The sequence below is a fragment of the Neofelis nebulosa genome, chromosome 9 (genome assembly GCF_028018385.1).
Source record: "Neofelis nebulosa isolate mNeoNeb1 chromosome 9, mNeoNeb1.pri, whole genome shotgun sequence".
In the NCBI taxonomy this organism is placed as follows: domain Eukaryota; kingdom Metazoa; phylum Chordata; class Mammalia; order Carnivora; family Felidae; genus Neofelis; species Neofelis nebulosa.
In genome coordinates this window covers 11,859,522-11,867,949 of record NC_080790.1, presented here as the reverse complement: position 1 = coordinate 11,867,949, position 8,428 = coordinate 11,859,522, and positions in this window count along the sequence as shown.

The window sequence follows — 8,428 nt, the reverse complement described above, 5'->3', positions numbered from 1 at the left end:
GTAGGAGGACAGTTTTGGAGATGAGCTCCTACACCGGAAGGTAACTACTATTTCTCCATTCTTTAGATGTCAAGTACAAATCATAAAATGGATACAAAGAAGCCTAAAGCATTTGGACCTAGACTGGATCAGGGAGGACTACGTATATCAAATGAAGAAGATTGGTTTAATACGGTAAATTAGTGGTTCCCAGCCCTCACTGTGCATCAGAATCGCCTGTGGGACTGGCTAAAATGCAGACACGGGGCCCTCCTCCCTCAGAGTTTCTGATTTCGGTAGGTCTGAGGTTAGCAGACCTATCATTTGCATTTCTCACAAGTTCCCAAATGATGCCGATGTTGCTGGTCTGGGAACTACCATCTGAGAACCACTGTTGTGGATGAAGCAGATTTTAAGCAAGCAAGAGAGTGATCTGATCAGATTTTTATTTTCTATAACTCTTTCTGGTGGTTTTGTGAAGAATGCATTTGTGGAGGTAAACCACTAATAGGTTATCACAGTAGCACATGTAAGTTGTAACTGAAACTTGAACCAGGACAACGAAAGAATGTCAGACAGGAAGGGACAGGTAGGGGCAATATCATTAAGCTGGCAGAGTTGGATTTGACTGGGGGCAGGTAGAGGGCGGTAGGTAGAGGAAGAAGAGTAAATGAGAGAGGAAGGAAGGCATTGGTACCACTCTGTTTCTAGTGGGGATCGCTGGGTGAATGGTGTTAGCATCAGCTGAGAAAGAAGATTACAGGAGGGGCAGCAAGGTGACGAATAAGTCCATTCCTTTGGGATGCTGCCAGTCACTTCACTTTGGAGCTTCTCCGCTGGGCCTCTCTCTCCAGTAGCCTAGCAGGGACTTCTTGGCAGCTCCAGAGTCTAAGAGGAAGGAAACAGAAGCTGCTAGGCCCTGAAGTCTGGGCTCTGATGTAAGAACAGTCATGCATAGACCTAGTGCAGATTCAAGAAGAGGGGACATGTATGCTTCATGCATTTATCCAAGGAACCGTATCCCCCCATGGAAGGACTGGAAGACTTGAGGTGCTTTGAGGTTCTGATTGAAAATGGGCATAATTCCATACCTGATCCCTTTTCACCCCCCACCCCCACCCCCAGTTTTATATGAGATATCTTACCTAATAAGTGCTAAGGCCAACAGAATATGTACTATGCCCTATCTGCTCGTTTAGAAGAAATTTTTCACCTGTACATCTCTACTTAATCAATTAGACCACTGATCTCCAAACTTAAGTAGATCAGAATTACTCCGGGGAGCTCTTTCAACTGCAGATTCCTGGGTCCAGCCATCAGGGATTTTGATTGTTCACATTTGAAATGTAGTCCAGGAATGTGCATTTAAAAACAATTTGAGTCTCCATTCTATTCCATTGATCTGTGTGTCCGTTTTGTGCCAATACCATGCTGTCTTGATGATTACAGCTTTATAGTAGAGGCTAAAGTCTGGGATTGTGATGCCTCCTGCTTTGGTTTTCTTCTTCAATATTACTTTGGCTATTCGGGGTCTTTTGTGGTTCCATACAAATTTTAGGATTGCTTGTTCCAGTTTCGAGAAGAATGCTGGTGCAATTTTGATTGGGATTGTATTGAATGTGTAGATCGCTTTGGGTAGTATTGATATTTTAACAATAATGGAATAGAAGAGAGACTCCAGAATTGGACCCACAAAAGTATGGCCAACTAATCTTTGACAAAGCAGGAAAGAGTATCCAATGGAAAAAAGATAGTCTCTTCAGCAAATGGTGCTGAAAGAACTGGACAGCAACATGCAGAAGAATGAAACTGGACCACTTTCTCACACCATTCACAAAAATAAACTCAAAATGGATAAAGGACCTGAATGTGAGACAGGAAACCATCAAAACCCTGGAAGAGAAAGCAGGAAAAAACCTCTCTGAACTCAGCCTCAACAATTTCTTACTTGACACATCCCCAAAGGCAAGGGAATTAAAAACAAAAATGAACTATTGGGACCTCATGAAGATAAAAAGCTTCTGCACAGCAAAGGAAACAATCAACAAAACTAAAAGGCAACCGACGGAATGGGAGAAGATATTTGCAAATGACATATCGTACAAAGGGCTAGTATCCAAAATCTATAAAGAGCTCACCAAACTCCACACCCGAAAAACAAATCATCCAGTGAAGAAATGGGCAGAAGACATGAATAGACACTTCTCTAAAGAAGACATCCAGATGGCCAACAGGTACGTGAAAAGATGCTCAACGTCACTCCTCCTCGGGGAAATACAGATCAAAACCACACTCAGATATCACCTCATGCCAGTCAGAGTGGCTAAAATGAACAAATCAGGAGACAATAGATGATGGTGAGGATGTGGAGAAACGGGAACCCTCTTGCACTGTTGGTGGGAATGCAAACTGGTGCAGCCGCTCTGGAAGACAGTGTGGAGTTTCCTCAAAAAATTAAAAATAGATTTACCCTATGACCCAGCAATAGCACTGCTAGGAATTTACCCAAGGGATACAGGAGTGCTGATGAATAGGGGCACTTGTACCCCAATGTTTATAGTGGCACTTTCAACCATAGCCAAAGTATGGAAAGAGCCTGAATGTCCATCAACTGATGAATGGATAAAGAAATTGTGTTTTATATACGCAATGGAGTACTACGTGGCAATGAGAAAGAATGAAATATGGCCTTTTGTAGCAACGTGGATGGAACTGGAGAGTGTTATGCTAAGTGAAATAAGTCCTACAGAGAAAGACAGATACCATATGTTTTCACTCTTATGTGGATCCTGAGAAACTTAACAAAAGACCATGGGGGAGGGGAAGGGGAAAAAAGAAGTTAGAGAGGGAGGGAGGCAAACCATAAGAGACTCTTACAAACTGAGAATAAACTGAGGGTTAATAGGGGGTGGGAGGGAGGGGAAAGTGGGTGGTGGGCATGGAGGAGGGCACCTGTTGGGATGAGCACTGGGTGTTGTATGGAAGCCAATTTGACAATAAATTTCATATTAAAATAATAATAATAATAAATAAAAACATTTTGATGGGGGCGCCTGGGTGGCTCAGTCCATTGAGCATCCAGCTCTTGGTTTGGGCTCAGGTCATGATCCCAGGGTCATGGGATTGAGCCCTTTGTCAGGCTCTGTGCTGAGCATGAAGCCAGCTTAATATTCTCTCTCTCTTTCTCTCTCTCTGTTTCTGCCCCCCTGCTCCTCTTCCCTGCCTGCATGCACCCAGGCATGCTCTCTCTCACAAAATAAGTCTTTAAAAAAATTAAAAGTAAAAACGTTTTGATGTGTGAAGGCATCCCTGGACCACATATGTAGAAAGATTATTTTAGAATTCATTTTTCTGTTGTTATTTTTAGAGCTTACCTGCTCGGTCATGTTGATTTCATGGCATTATTCTTAGATGTCTACTTTATTATTTTACTTACTTCATTTTATGTTTTATTTTACTAAATTTCTTCTCACATCTTGAACTGTCAAAGATAAAAAAAACAAAAACAAAAACAGGCACTGAAGTGGTAAGGACAGGTTTTAATCAGTAATAGACTGTTGCATTAGAGAAGAGGGTCCTACATGAACTAGACCAAACTTTGACTTATGCAGAGGTGGTTGGGCATTTTAAAGGGCAAATGCGAGGATAGGGAAGGGCAGAGGTGGAAACTTGAGCAAAGTCAGGGCAGCGCAAAGGTTGGTCAGTGGAGATGCACATCAGGTCATCTGTGTCAGTTAGCTGGCCAGTTATCAGAAGTTAGGATTCTATCTTGCGCAGAGACTGGGAGACAGAGGCCCTGTCCTTGCTGAGGATTACATTTCAAAGGGAAGCTTTCGGGTCCTTGAGAAAGAGTTGCAGGAGCTACATATATGTGCCAAAGGGACAGAGGGAGGATTCCCAATTGTAAGCTCATTTTAGAGAATGAGAGAGTGGTTGGGACCTACCCAGGCGTTGGCCGGCTGTCTCAAACAGGCACGTTGGGGTGGGGGAGGGGTGGGTTAGGACCATCTTAGGGATGTGTGTGGAGCTGTTAGCAACTTTTAGTGTTTAAGTCTTTTAATGGCAGGGGAAGGTGGTTGACAAGATCATTTGTGCTGAGAATCTACCGATTTTAATAGACTGAGGTTGAGGCTCAGTCAAGAAGACTCAGAGAGCCCATCTAGAGTTTGGTCAAGGAGAAAATTTTTGTGGGAACAATGCCTTACGTTAGGTCTTCCTACTTTAGGACACCAGGCCACAGATAGATTAAATGAAATGTGCAAAGCAATAGTAAAACTATTCCATAACAGAGCTGTGATTCAAAAGGAGGTTTTCCAGACTCTAGAGTTTATGCCAGTGGGAGGGAAGGAATTGGAAGATTGTACAAGATCCACTGGGTCAAAGAAATGACATTCTATAAATGTGCATTCACTACAAAACTATTGAGTTTTATCTCTTGGGTTCAATGTTAATTCTAGAGCAATTTCTAGCATATCAGTACATTTGATTTTAACATACTATTTTCTTATTGGTGACCTAAATTTGGTAAAGATTTGTGTCTCCTCTAAAATGCCTTTAATTTTTCTCTTCATTAATTCCTTTAGGACTTAATTAGGTTGGAAAGCTTCTTTTTAAAATCATTAATCTCATGTCTGTATCAGAATATAACAATTTAAACTTAAAAAAAAACTTTAGAGTTTAACATCTGGTATACATTTTTCTTTAAAGAGAAACCTAAAATGATAAGGACTTCCAGGAAATAGTTGACTGTGAAATTCCACTGAAGAGCTAACATCATTAAAATTGAGAGACATTTAATAATTCTACCTCAAATGGTTCTTAATCCTCGGTGTTTAATTTAGCTTTGTAGAGAATGTCTGATCCCGGTGTAATAGCTTCTACATTTTCAGTTCATACTTTGCCCTACCAAACACATTATTAATTTCTCGTCAGCTTCATTGAATCCTTGTTCTGTTGGTTAATATCTCCATTGTAGGTTTTCATTAGTGGAAACTCAAGGATAAACTGGACTTGACTGTAATTTCAATACAACCATAGGGGAAAAAAATTATAGCTCACGAAAGGGCTATTTATCCAGAGAATTTTTCCTTGAGAAAATTACTATTTTGTTGGAGAAAATAAGCTGCAGTCTCTCTTTTAAGCAAAAAAGGGTTAATCTGTAACAGTGACAAACACAATCATGAATAATTCAGGCAGTCAAGAAAAATGTATTCAGGGCCAACCCTCAAGCTGGGTTTATGGAGATTAAAAAGCCATTGTTCCTGTCCACAAAAATTATAGTATTTTGGTTTTGTAGTTGCCTTTTGAATTCTTGAATTATTGGTGTTATTTGAGACTCCCTAGGTGTCCCCAGTCTGAGGACATGAATGGTAATCATCATTGTAACATGAAACACCGTAATTTCACTGGTCTTGCCCCCAGTTGGTGACGTAGGACCCCCAGCCGTTTTGTAAATTCCCCTACCAGATACTTCTGGGGAGCCCCAGAGGTGTCTTATGCATGTTGGCAAACAACACCATTTCTTTTAGATGCTGCCAGTTGGCTCCCTTTGGAGCCACTGTTGATCCCCTCTGTGTGGTCTGCACATCTGAGCCACGTGGCTGTTTGTGGCAAAGCTGGGGAGAATGCTTTCCCCCACGTGTGTCCCTCTGTAACATTCAGAGAGTTTCATTTCAGAGAATTTGTCAGACAAGACACCCCGAAAGACTCTTACAAACACCAAGAGTGCTAGCTGAAATATAAAAGCAAAAACACAACTTTTAAAATAAATGGGTGATGGGGTGCCTGGATGGCTCAGTCGGCTGAGCATCAGACTTTGGCTCAGGTCATGATCTCACAGTTTGTGAGTTCGAGCCCCATGTTGGGCTCTGTGCTGACAGCTCAGGGCCTGGAGCCTGCTTCGGATTCTGTGTCTCCCTCTCTCTGACCCTCCCCCATTCATGCTCTGTCTCTCTCTGTCTCAAAAATAAATAAATGTTAAAAAAAATTTTAATAAAAAATAAATAAACAAAATAAATGGGTGAGTTTGTCAGAAAGCGGAAGAAACCCTGAATCTTGGCAACAGACAGGAGAATTTGTGGAAGAAGCAGTGAGGTCATCAGCTGCTTTAAGGATGAGTTTTGACTTCAGGGCAGATGATAGAGGTGTGGTGGGATAGAGAAGCTGGGGTCAAAGCCTCAGGCCCGTGAGGGGAGGGGATATGGAGTATCCATCCATCTACATGACCTGTGATTAGCAACACTATTACAATAAAATCTCCTAAACCAGAGGCAGAAAGCAAATAAACTTGTCCACTCAGCCTGGAATCTGAGTGGATATAAAAGTTTCCTTTGAGAATTTGTGGTCACAGTTGGCCTGAACTTACAGTATTTGTAACATCTGAAATAATTCAGAATCTTAACTTAAAGTGGACCCAAGTCCCACAGGCGCCTTGCAAAAGTGAAGGCAAGTCTTCCCAGGGGAAGGCACCATCCAATCCAGGTTTCAGAAAATGCTCACAGAATGGATTCCAAAGCATATGAGCAAACAGTAACACACACACACACACACACACACACACACACACACACACACGCATGCACGCACGCACACACGATGCATAAAGAACCAAGTCACCATGAGCAAGAGTCAGCAGGAAATTTTAAAAAGGTCCTTAAAGACTTTAGGTATTAGAAATATCAGGTAGAGAATACAAATTATGTTTGATGTATTTCTAAAGGTAGGATGTGGAACATAAGAAGTAACAAACTAACAAAATGGCCAGCATACTTGATTTTTAAAAGACAATGAGTTCCAGAAATAAGATATCAGTAGTAATTGAGATTAAAAACCTGGTTGGGGTGTGCCTGGGTGGCTCAGTCGGTTAAGCATCCAACTTCAGCTCAGGTCACGATCTCCCAGTTCATGAGTTCGAGCCCCACATCAGGCTCTGTGCTGACAGCTCAGAGCCTGGAGATGGATTGGGATTCTGTGTCTCCCTCTCTCTGCCCCTCCCCCACTCATGCTCTGTCTCTCTCCCTCTCTCTCTCTCTCTCTCAAAAATAAATAAAAAAAATTTAAAAACCTGGTGGGATGGTTACACATAGATTAACCTGGAAAGTGAACTACAGTGGACTGGATGAGAGATAGAAATTATACTGAATTCAGAACAGAAACACAAAAAAGAGATACGAAGTGGGAGAGGGAAGTTGTGACAAACAGAGGCTATAAAAGTCCATCATGCACATAGACCAATGGAATAGAATAGAAACCCCAGAACTAGACCCACAAACGTATGGCCAACTAATCTTTGACAAAGCAGGAAAGAACATCCAATGGAAAAAAGACAGTCTCTTTAACAAATGGTGCTGGGAAAACTGGACAGCAACATGCAGAAGATTGAAAATAGACCACTTTCTCACACCATTCACAAAAATAAACTCAAAATGGATAAAGGACCTGAATGTGAGACAGGAAACCATCAAAACCCTAGAGGAGAAAGCAGGAAAAGACCTCTCTGACCTCAGCCGTAGCAATTTCTTACTTGACACATCCCCAAAGGCAAGGGAATTAAAAGCAAAAATGAACTATTGGGACCTTATGAAGATAAAAAGCTTCTGCACAGCAAAGGAAACAATCAACAAAACTAAAAGGCAACCGACGGAATGGGAGAAGATATTTGCAAATGACATATCAGACAAAGGGCTAGTATCCAAAATCTATAAAGAGCTCACCAAACTCCACACCCGAAAAACAAATAACCCAGTGAAGAAATGGGCAGAAAACATGAATAGACACTTCTCTAAAGAAGACATCCGGATGGCCAACAGGCACATGAAAAGATGCTCAACGTCGCTCCTCATCAGGGAAATACAAATCAAAACCACACTCAGATATCACCTCACGCCAGTCAGAGTGGCTAAAATGAACAAATCAGGAGACTATAGATGCTGGAGAGGATGTGGAGAAACGGGAACCCTCTTGCACTGTTGGTGGGAATGCAAACTGGTGCAGCCGCTCTGGAAGACAGTGTGGAGTTTCCTCAAAAAATTAAAATAGACCTACCCTACGACCCAGCAATAGCACTGCTAGGAATTTACCCAAGGGATACAGGAGTACTGATGCATAGGGGCACTTGCACCCCAACGTTTATAGCAGCACTCTCAACAATAGCCAAATTATGGAAAGAGCCTAAATGTCCATCAACTGATGAATGGATAAAGAAATTGTGTTTTATATACACAATGGAGTACTACGTGGCAATGAGAAAGAATGAAATATGGCCCTTTGTAGCAACGTGGATGGAACTGGAGAGTGTTATGCTAAGTGAAATAAGTCCTACAGAGAAAGACAGATACCATATGTTTTCACTCTTATGTGGATCCTGAGAAACTTAACAGAAACCCATGGGGGAGGGGAAGGAAAAAAAAAAGAGGTTAGAGTGGGAGAGAGCCAAAGCATAAGAGACTCT